General features: G+C 42.3%; 1 long non-coding RNA gene across 1 annotated transcript in view; it reads left to right on the plus strand.

The window, feature by feature from the left end:
• LOC105705342 (uncharacterized) overlaps positions 1-7,697 on the plus strand; it is a 57,216-nt gene extending 49,519 nt beyond the window's left edge. The window contains exons 2-4 of the long non-coding RNA XR_010339606.1: positions 1,367-1,599; positions 1,711-1,865; positions 7,368-7,697. This is a non-coding gene — a long non-coding RNA (uncharacterized LOC105705342). The remainder of the gene's footprint in view (positions 1-1,366; positions 1,600-1,710; positions 1,866-7,367) is intronic.
• The last annotated feature ends 3,954 nt before the right edge of the window (positions 7,698-11,651 follow it).

Here is an 11,651-nt window from a genome sequence, read left to right on the forward strand (position 1 = left end):
AATATATCTCACCCGTGCTGTGTAGTCTTCTTTTCAGTTATTTTTTTTACCGATAGATTAACATTGTTTCCAGTTTTTCATCACTACCATGCAATAAGCATTCTCATATATTATGTTTGTATGAAATAAACCCCCAAAGCAGGGCTGCTGGATCAAAGTTTATAGGTAATTATAATTGGAATAAGCAGGAGCCTGATTACTTTCCAAAAAGACTGTAACACTGCATCTGCAATGGCATGAGGAAGATACATTCTTTTGTCCAAATTCTCACCAGCAATAGATATTATAACACTTTTTGATGTTATGTTGCCGGTCTGATGGGTATAAGGTGATATCTTAAGATTCTTTTAATTTGCATTTCTCTTACCACTTGTGAATTTCAGCAACTTTTCACGTGATATCTTCACATATTGGATTTGTACTCTGTGGATTATTATTCTATTCTCTTTTCTATATTTGAGCCTCTTCATAATCTTTTTTGCTATCTGGCTAGCTGACTGGTCAATTTTCATGGCCTTCATCAACACAGAGTCCATGAGTACTGTGAGAATTAGCATTTTTAAAATGTGAACTAATTTCTCTGTACATGCCAATACGCAAGCCAGATAAACTCCAGGCGGGAGGACCCAGCTCATTTATTCACATTCGTTTTCTGTGGCAAAATGAGTGAAGAGAACACAAATCCCAGATTCTTGGAATACATAAATCAGTCAGGTGCTTTATGGAAAAATGCAGGTCTGTAGCAGTGGGATAAGGTCTCTCCAGCTGTGTCAAACGCCACCTTGGACACATAAACTAACCTCAAGTAAAGCAGCCCTGGGCACAACAGGAATCAGGATGACAGATGTGACTCTGGCAGTCCCGAAGGACTCTCTGATAGGGTGGCGCGTGTCCCTCTCCTTGATTAATCAGTCCAAGTTCGCCATTCTAATCTATGCCAGCCAGCTGCATGCAGCAGATTATTACCAAGTCAATACGGATCACAGCCAACTGCTGGAGGGGCTTGGCCATTACGCCATCCTGCAGTGCAGTCAGCAAGACCAACTCCTTCCCCTGGGGCCCTTTAATAAATTAAAATGATGTAGATTGCTTGGTCTCCTTGTCACTACGATGGAAAAAATCAAGAGAACCCAGCCCTGTGTTTATGCCTAACATTGGGTGATTTTCTGAGGAGATGTTGCTGGTGGGTTTATGCCTGCTGAGAATTATCTGCCGTCAGCCACCACCCAAAATTATCCATCTGTCCGTCACATTCTCCTCCAGCATTAGTGGAGGGCATGGGCCACTCCAACCGGTTCTAACCAATTTTCTCCAAAGTAGTTGTTTAAAGAAGAAATTTCTAATCTCTCTGTTTCTTGTTTCAAAGCAGTAACCTCTTCGACAGAAAAGAAAAGAAGAAGAACAAGAAGAAGAAAGAAAAAAGAGGAGGAGGAGGAAATAATTATATGGCCACAAACATAAAAGAGGAAAAGGCCAAGGCCATCCCTGTATGTTTGACAGAGATTGAAAATAAAATCAAGAGAGATTAATTGATTCATCCAATTACAACTTGTTCAGTGGCTTGATCAAGACTCTTAACACATACACCCTGACTATAAGGTGAGTATTATAACAGAATGTTCATGGGTGGTTTTCAGGGAACCTGTGGAACCTCTAGAAGTGCATTAAAAATGTGTGTGTTTGTGTGTGTGTCTGCTTTTTTTTTTGCAGGAAAGAGTTCATGGTTATGTCAGATTCCCACATGGGATCCAGGCTGGAAATGAGTTAAACATTTCTGTTCTAGAAGAAGCTCAACTCTTCAAAAAAAGGCAGTAACACACGTTTAGAACAGAATAGAAACCTCAAAGATACACCATATGACCCAGGTACTAGAAGGCATCAAAGTTTTGGTAGAGGGGCAAAGGAGATTGTAATTCGCTTTCAACTCTTGGTTTTATTATCTGATGTGATTTTTTTTTTCTTTCATGAGGCAGATGTGGTGAAATGGAGCTTTGAGTGTCCTTTGTTTGGGACTTTCATTCTTTGACAGCCAAGGAGCCCTACTATGAGGCTTGGGGATGGGAGCATGAAGGGGTGCCCTTAGCACACTCTGGTCAAGGGCTCACCAGCTCTTAGCTGTCCCCATCTTTTGTGAGGATGATGCGGAGGACCAGCTAGACCAGGTGGGATGAGAGAACAGAAGACAGGGCTAGTTCGACATTTGTTTAGACCTTCCTTGTCTCTAGGGAGTAGCAAAAGCCATGACTTTCACACTATTCAGCCAGATTCACAAGAGCAACAGATCAGATCCCAGGTTCAGGTAGGAGTCTAAGTAAAGGGCATGTACATTTACCTGGAAGGGCCCCTCTGTTCTTCCCTCAGAGGCTCAGTGCAGGAATAAGTGAGTCAGGGATATAAAACTTGGGGACTGACTGTACTCAGTATGACTAACACAATTTACTGTGTTAGTGGCATCTAACTTCATTCAGGCATCCAGCAGACGCCATGAGTGGGCTGTGTTGGGGAAAAGCAAACTTATTTTAAGAGCAGTGCCAGGAAATCTAGATTTGCAAAGTAAGTCTGATATCCAACCACTAAAACACTATGGCATACCTACATGAGTGTGGGTATATGTAAAAGACTTCTCTATGGTAAAGAGAAATTATTTTAAATGACCACCTCTTTAAAGGTTCCACAACACCACGATTCTTCAATAACGGAAATACTTAAGAAATAGAGGCTACTCTTACATCCTCATCTTTTATCATATGTGATTTCATGTGCAAATAACTAGCATGCCTAAGAATAGCATGTTCCTTCTTCTGATAACCAGCAAATAGTATCTATTGCTGTTAAATGTGTGTTTTTCCTTCCCAAGTATAGTAAACACACACCTCAGTCCTTTCCTAAGTCTCAGGGGTCTCATGAACAGCATTATTTTGGCTCCAGTCAGCTTTTTCTTTTCTTTTTTGTTTTTTGACACTAAGTCTTGCTCTGTCACCCAGGCTGGAGTGCAGTGGCATGATCTTGGATCACTGCAATCTCCACCTCCTGGATTCCAGGCATTCTCCTGCCTCAGCCTCCCGAGTATCTGGGATTACATGCGCCTGCCACCATGCCTGGCTAATTTTGAATTTTTAGTAGAGATGGGGTTTCTCCATGTTGGCCAGGCTGGTCTCAAACTCCTGACCTCAAGTGATCTGCCTGCCTTGGCCTCCCAAAGTGCTGGGATTACAGGCGTGAGACACCGTGCGCCTATCTACAGCAGAATTTTAATTTATTGGAATTTATTTTGGCTCATGATATATCTAAGAGAGGTATTTTCCAATATGCACACTTAACGTTCTTTAAAAAAGAAGTAAAAGCCCTAATTTTTAGTAAGGTCTATGGCCCTCCAGAAGAAAGCTGCATTTCTCTGCACTCTGCGCTAAGCTCTAGCTAATGGAATGTGAGTGAAAGTGAGGTGTGCAAGCTCTTAGTCTTGTTCTTAAAGAGTGGACCCTTTCCTTTCTTCATCCCCCTGCTTGCGTTTTAATATGTTTGTGGTGACATCCTGGAATGTGCAAAAAGTGCCATTCTAGTGATGGCAGAACAGCCAGATAAAGGAACTTGGACAGTCCGTAAATCTGAGCCATATTCCACCCTGGACTGCCTCTATGTCTTCATATTGATGGACTTACCTCTGGTTCATCTTCACATCACTGATGTGTCCTTTGAGATCCCAGTTTTATGACTGAAGGATTTTGTCCCAGTCTCCCATGCCTGTGTGTCCATGAAAATCAAATCCCAAGGTCATCTTGTTCCGCAAATCCCCTTGAAGCCAAGGTCATCTCAGTCCTCTGTGTGCCTATCTAAGTAGCTACCTTTACTTACATTTTAGATCACAGCCTCTTTCTTGCTAGGGCATCAATGCTACCAGAAGAGGCATTGCTCTCATGCTAGCCAGGGTTTTTCTTTGTTTTCAGCAAGAGAGTCAGTCTGGATAATTTGCCCGCCATATCAATGGTAAGAATGTGCATGGGTGGTTTTCAGGAAACCTGTGAGTCTTGACTTGCTATCTTGCTATCTTGAGTGGCCAGTGCTTAGCCCTGGATAAGGATGGAGTTGCATCTCCTGGTGCTGCTATGAGAAGCCCCTCTGCAGCTGTTACCCGAGGACAATGACCTCACTGTGAGCCTGATTGCCTCTCATATAGTGCTGGGTATGCTGCAGAGCCCATAAAGGATTTTTTTTTGGATGAATCTCTAAACAGCAGAGTATATTATGCTAGAAATATTGTCATGATTATTTATCCCTTAAAATACAGGACTACAAACTATAAAAAGGAGAATCCACGAGTATATGCAGAAATTCTGTTGCTAAGTGATGTCTTTGTTCCTAGAGTGCTTACCTCTCCCCATATAATGCTAGGAGCTTCTATTTTTCTTCCACTAGGTGAAAACTGAAATCACTGATTAAGTGAAACAAACAGAACGGCAATTACCACTTCTTGTGATTGAGTGTCAGATTCAAATCAGTAAAAGGCAATGAAAAGCATACAAATCTTTTTTTCTGACCTTTTTTCTTTTTTTTCAGACAATTTTCTCATGCAATCATTTTTAATAAATCATCATTCGATTTGTTCCCTTTCCAGAGTAATTCTTGGCACTTCATGTGCAGACCCATTGCCATAGCCACAGTGTGGTCTGCATCTCAGTGACCTCATGACTCATGCAACATCTTCCCCTCTGCTCTGTGGGATACCGCCAGGAATGGTTTTGCTAACACACAACAAAACAACTCCTCAGAAAGTTTCAGCAATTGTTGTCACCAATGACATTTATTCCTGCAGAATTTGTTAATAATATCAGAATTTTTGAGTATTTAGTATACCCCAGGTATTGAATTCAACACCTCAAATGCATAATTTCATTTAATTATGCCAATAAACTATGATGTGAACACATACATTTCCTTTTTCCAAATGAGACAACCAAGGCTTAGCCTCTGATTTGCCCAAGGTTACTCAGATGGTATTTTAGTTGGCCCAGGTTGCCATAACAACATAGCACAGACTGAATGGTTTAGACCATAGACATCAATTTCTAACAATTCTGGAGGCTGGGAAGTCCAAGATTAAGGAACTGGCAGATTCAGTGTCTGGTGAGGACTCTCTTCCTGGCTTGCAGACAGCCTCCATTGCTCTATGTCCTTACATGGTGAAGAGAGAGAGCTTCAGTTAACTGGCATCTCTTCTTATAAGGGCACTAATTCCATCATGAGACCCCTATTTTCATGACTTCATCTAACTCCAATTACTTTCTAATGGCCTCATCTCCAAATACCATTACATTAGAAATTAGGGCTTCAACATAGGAATTCTGGGGAGACACACATTCGGTTCATAGCAGATGGTGAGAAATGAGTGGATTTAAAGGCCCTACTTGACCTGGCTTCTACCCTCATGCACTGGGCTCCAGCCAAACTAACCTTCTCTTTGTTTCTCAAAACCTTTTACTTGCCCTGCTACAGAATGCTTTGTGCCCTCTGCCTCCAAGTCTTGACCCACCTGAATCCTTCTGTCATGTAGGTTCAGTTCAAGCACCACCTCCTCTGAGTCTGTCCTTCACCACTAATTTAAAGTCCATCCCCAACTCTGACCCAATCTCTCTCTCAGGTCATCCAGTTTGCTCCTCAACATTTGTTCGTACATAAATTTACTTACCTATTTTCTTTTCCTTCTCTAGAGTGTAAGCTTCATGAGAGCAGGAAGTAGGCCTTTCTTGTTTGCATCTGTGTCTCCATAAGCTTGAAGAGTACTGATATGGCTTGGATCTGTGTCTCTGCCCAAATCTCATGTTCAATTGCAATTCTCAATGTTAAAGGTGAGGCCTGCTAGGAGGTAATTGGATCATGGGGGTGGATCCTTCGTAAATGGTTTAGCACCATCCCTTTGGTGCTGTTCTCATGACAGAGTTCTCAGAAGATCTGGTTGTTTAAAAGTGTCCCCAACTCTTCCTCCTGCTCTGGCTGTGTGAAGATGTGTCTGCTTCCCCTTCACCTTCCACCATGATTATAAGTTTCCTGAGGCTTCCCCAGTCATGCTGCCTGTAAAGCCTGTACCATGAGCCAATTAAACCTCTTTGCTTTACAAATTACTCAGTCTCAGGTACTTCTTTAGAGCAGTGCAAGAACAGACTAATACACATAAGTGGCACATAATCAATGGAGGATGCATGAATGAATATCCACTCCAACACCACCCCTCTTCAGCGCCAAGCTATCCTGGTGGATTCAGTGCTTTGCCTTCAGTTGAAGGGGACATGTGGGTCAAAGGGGTACATGCACATTAGCTGACACCTGGAGCTCTCCACAGGGAATATCAAGAGGACTCTAGGACATGTCATTTAGGAAGTTAGAATACTCCTTTCTCTGAACCCTCACTGTACTAGTCTGTTTTTGTGCTGCTGATAAAGACATACCTGAGACTGGATAATTTATAAAGAAAAAGAAATTTAATGGATTCACAGTTTCGCATGGCTGGGGAGGCCTCACAATCAAGGCTGAAGGCGAAAGACACTTCTTACATGGTGGCAGCTAGAGAGAATGTGAGCCAAGTGAAAGGGGTTTCCCCTTATAAAGCCATCAGATCTCGTGAAACTTATGCAACACCACAAGAACAGTATGGGGGAAACTGCCCCATGATTCAATTATCTCCCACCAGGCCCCTCCCATAACATGGGAATTATGGGAGCTACAATTCAAGATGAGATTTGGGTGGGGACACAGCCAAACCATATCACTCACCTAGGGGAATTCAGATTCCTTCCTTTAATCCCAGCTATGACCTGAATGTTTATGTCCCCCCCAAAATTTATATGTTGAAACCCTAACCCCCAATGTGATGGTATTTGGAGGTGGGGCCTTTGGAAGGTGATTAGGTTTAGATGAATTCATGAAGGTGGGACCCCCTTATAAAAGGAGGAAAAGATACCAGAGCTTTCTCTCTGCCATGTGAGCCCACGGCACCCATAACAAGAAGTCAGCTATCTGCAAATCAGGGAAAGAGCCCTTACCAGGAACCAAATCTATTGGCATCTTGGTCTTGGACTTTTAGCCTCCAAAACTATGAGAAATAAATGTCTATTGTTTAACTCACCCAGTCTATGGTATTTTGTTATGGCAGGAGGAGCTGACTAAGGCAATACCCAAGTCATTCCATCTTATGTCACGCACCCGTGGAGACTTGGGAAATTACCTTCCCACTATTGATTGCTAACTTACCACTCACCCAGCCTCCCAGTTCGTGTCTTCTTTGTGGCCATTCCCTGTGAATATGACTCATTATCTCATGGCCTGTCTTTCCTAGAGGTTGCACGTGAGTGAGTCGAGTCTCTTTTTGCCTTTAGGCTGGGCCACTGCTCCTTCACTGCAGGCTGCCTTCTCACCTGTTGACGTCCTCTGGCCAGCAAAACCATCCCAGACTGATTCGGGCAGTTGACTGGCATAGCCTCAAGCTGTGGCTGGTTTCACAGGAGATGCACTATGGACCCACCCTGCCTTCCCCTCATCTGTCCAACCCCAGCATTCCTGGTCTCCTCTGTGCTGCTCTGGCACCAAAAGACATCCACAGAGCCTGGTGCTCACCTCTGTTCTGAGGAGGAGTGTGTTTCTCCTATCACCACAAAAAGGTGAGACTCCTCTGATTTTGTTCATTTTCTCTCTGGGCAAGATCTCTTTCATCCCATCCAAAATTTTCCTTGCTAACTATGCAAATTAATTTTCTCTACTTTCGATTGAGAATGTCCATATACTCCCTAAGATGCTCCACATCTTTTTATAGGTTTTCGTATTTGGAGGTTTCTATTTTTGTTTTGTTACAACTGAAGATATTAAAGCACATTTTCTATGTCTTCAGTGCAGCTCCTGTTGAGCAGAATGCTTTACAAATGTATGTTTACCACCTAAACAAACAAACAAAATTAGTAAAAGCCTTCTATTTGCCAGGCATTACCCTAGGTGTTTTTTCTGGGAGGTGTTAGTGACTGTGTAACTCAATGCATTAAAATGATGAACATTTTGCAAAGCTCTGTAGTAATAAAACATAAATGACTGCCTGTTGGCATTCTTAGGTACTCTGTTTTTTTGGAGACCAGCTCTGTTTGGGTTTTTTAATTAACTTACATCTTTATTGCCTAGGGAATGCTGAGACAGTTGGGTCAGTCTTCCAAATGCCAAGTGAGACTATTTGAATTTGGGAAAAAAAGAAACAAACCAAAAATGCCAGGTCAGAGGCATGAAACCAGAATCCCAAAGTGACTCTTCATCATTGTGTGACAAGTTTCAGAATGAAAAAGAAGGATATTGGGAAACTGACTTAGATTGCATTTTTCATTGGCACCATGAAAACAAACACAAAGTCAGGGACCAGGAAAATCAGAATTGAACTATCGCATTTATTTGAGTGTTTAGTTTATATTAGGTTGAAAATCTTGCAAATCATATAAAGACACAAACTTTGCTTAACCATGTGTCAGGTAAATGCCTCTGGCAGGTAAATGTGTCTGTTTCCTACTCTTACACAGTTCAGATGATAATTCTTAGCTGGTATAATCACCAGAAGGTCTCCTGGTCTAATCCATGAATAACTGGCTCACTCCCAAGATGAAAACTGGTCACAAGTCATTAATTCAATTACTTAAGGAACATCTATCAAGCGCTTAATATATACTAGACATTAAGTTAGATGCTTGTACTATCCCAGGGAACTTAGAGGTTGTTATTTTTAAAAGTTGATATCCATATAGATATGGAGGCAAAGCCTTCGGTGACTGAGGGATAGTGACTAGGAGACCCATGGAAACAAGGAGTGGTGGGCCCTGGTGGTGGGGGGCAGAGAGAAATGGCCTGACTCTCAAAGAAGGAGTTCAGAAGAGACTTGGGAAAGGGAGGAGAATACTATCTCCATCTCCCAACCTTGAAGCACTTTTATTTCTATCACTCTAGGTGGTTCTGGTGCAGGTGTTTTTTGTGACAAAGAATAGCATCCCACCTGTGAGAGTCTCTAGGGTAGATTTCAGTTAAGCCATGGAAGAGAAAGAAATACTGAGTCCAAGCCAGGCACAGTGGCTCACGCCTGTAATCCCAGCACTTTGGGAGGCCAAGGTGAGCAGATCACTCGAGGCCATGCATTTGAGACCAGCCTGGGCAACATGGTGAAACCACGTCTCTACTAAAAAATACAAAAATTAGCCGGGCATGTTAGTGCATGCCTGTGGTCTCAGCTACTCAGGAGGTTGAGGCATGAGAATCGCTAGAACCTGGGAGTTGAAGGTTGCAGTGAGCCAAGATCATGCCACTGCACTCCAGCCTGGATGACAGAGCAAGACTCTGTCTCAAAAATAAATAAATAAATACATAAATAAGGCTGGGTGCGGTGGCTCACACCTGTAATCCCAGCACTTTGGGAAGCTGAGGCGGATGTATCATGAGGTCAGGAGTTCGAGACCAGCCTGGCCAAGATGGTGAAACCCTGTCTCTACTAAAAATACAAAAATTAGCTGGACTTGGTGACAGGTACCTGTAGTCCCAGCTACTCGGGAGGCTGAGTCAGGATAATCGCTTGAACCAGGGAGGCAGAGGTTGCAGCGAGCTGAGATCGCACCATTGCACTCTAGCCTGGGTGACAAGAGTGAGACTTTGTCTCAAAAAAAAAAAAATAGATAGATAGATAGATAGATAGATAGATAAAATACTGAGTTGGTCCCAAAACATTTGACAGATAGCTGTTGAACCTCTGTGGTAGGCTAAAAACTCTTTTAGGCATTAGGGTTGCAGTGAAGAATAGTTCCCTAATCTTATGGTGCTTCTAGTTTGGTGTAATAGGAGAATAAACATTTAAACAAGTAAATAATAGAATGTTGTGGAGTAATCAGTGCTAGGAGAAACAGTAGAAGCATGGGAAGGGGATAGTGAGTGATGGGGCGTCAAGGTGGTTGGCGATGACCTTACTGAGGAGGTGATACTTGAACAGAGAAAGATGTGAAAGGTATGAAGTACAGGAGCGAGGCATGCAGGTAGAGCATTCTAGGCATGGGGAAGAGAAAGTGCAAACTCCCTGAGTTGGGAAAGTGCTGTGTGTTCAAAGCACAGCAAAGAGGCCAGGGTAGCAGAGGCAGAGTGAACGGTGGTAAGTGCTATGTAGGAGCCAGCCTACACTGGTTTGCAGAGCAAATTGTTAAGTTTCAGGAATTTTGCCAACCAGTTGCTAAACACAGCCATTTTTAAACATTAAATCATATAAGCTTTCAACTGAACGTATCATATTAAAACTAAAACTCATCACTTCCTAATTAGTTTGCTACGTTTTTATTGTTATCTATGCTCTTGAGTTTGTGCCTATCTGAGTGTCTGTAAGGTGGAATTACCATGGAATGCTGCCCTCCTTTGCATCTCTTCTCAGCTCCAAGTTCAGTGGTGTTGACTTGTTAGCTTGAAATCAGCCATTGTGGGAGAATTACATGATGGAAATGGGCAAATGCTACAAATCAAGGCTTACCTTAATTTTTGTTGATTGTCTAGACTTACGAAATAGGTGGAGAAAATGTTAGTAATTCAGATTAAACGTAGAAGTGTTTCATGTTATATTTGAATTACACAAAAAATTGAGGAACTATCCTTTCAGTATTCAAAAACTGTTATCCAATTTGGCAAAGAAGATCTTCATGTTGTCGACACATGGGTGAAATTCCAACACAGTCTTTGTTCTCTTACTCTTGTCTTACTTGTTAACGTATATGAAAATATCAACCAACATTCATGCCAGGATGACATGTGGAGAGCTAGGTGTTAATCATTTATCATCACACAGATGTCAGAAAAAAAGCTGAGAATCAGATTAGACAGGCTTTATATGTCAAGGTAAGGGTTTAAAAATGTTTAATTGTGAAATGGAAAGCTGTGGAGGGTTTAAAACAGAAGAATATGATGCTCTGAATTTTGTTTTAAAAAGATCATTTGAGTAGCTGGGAACAGAATAGAGCATGGGTGAACAAGAAAAGAAAAGGCAGGGCTGAGTTAGGAGAACATACTGCAGCTTCCTCTGGGTAGTTGTGTAGGTGATGAGAACAGTTCAATTTGAGCTGTATTTTTCAAGGTAATGTCAACAGGACTTGCTGATGACTTAGATGTGGGTTAGAGGAGGAGAAAGAAAGCATGGATGACTTCAAAGATTTTGGCCTGAACAGCTGGAAGAATGGTGTAACTTTTCAAGAATAGGAAGCCAAGTGAAGCAGGAATAGATTGGGGAAAGGATTGGAACAGAATAAAGAATTCTAGGGCAGCGCAGTGGCTCATGCCTATAATCCCAGCACTTTTTGAGACCAAGGAGGGCAGATAGCTGAGGAGTCCGACACCAGCCTGGTCAACATGACAAGACTCCATCTCTCCTAAAAATACAAAAATTAGCCGGGCATGGTGGTGCATGCCTGTAATCCCAGCTACTGAAGTGACTGAGGCAGGAGAATCACTTGAAACAGGGAAGTGGATGCTGCAGTGAGCCGAGATTGTGCCACTGCACTCCAGCCTGGATGACAGAGTGAGAACCTGAATCAAAAAAAAAAAGGGAATTTCGGTTTCAGTATGTTAAGTTTGAGATGTCTGTTGTGTATACAAATGGAGATGTTCAGGGTGAG

Source organism: Aotus nancymaae, unplaced genomic scaffold, assembly GCF_030222135.1.
Source record: "Aotus nancymaae isolate 86718 unplaced genomic scaffold, 86718_ANA_hifiasm-v0.15.2.pri h1tg000079l, whole genome shotgun sequence".
NCBI lineage: Eukaryota > Metazoa > Chordata > Mammalia > Primates > Aotidae > Aotus > Aotus nancymaae.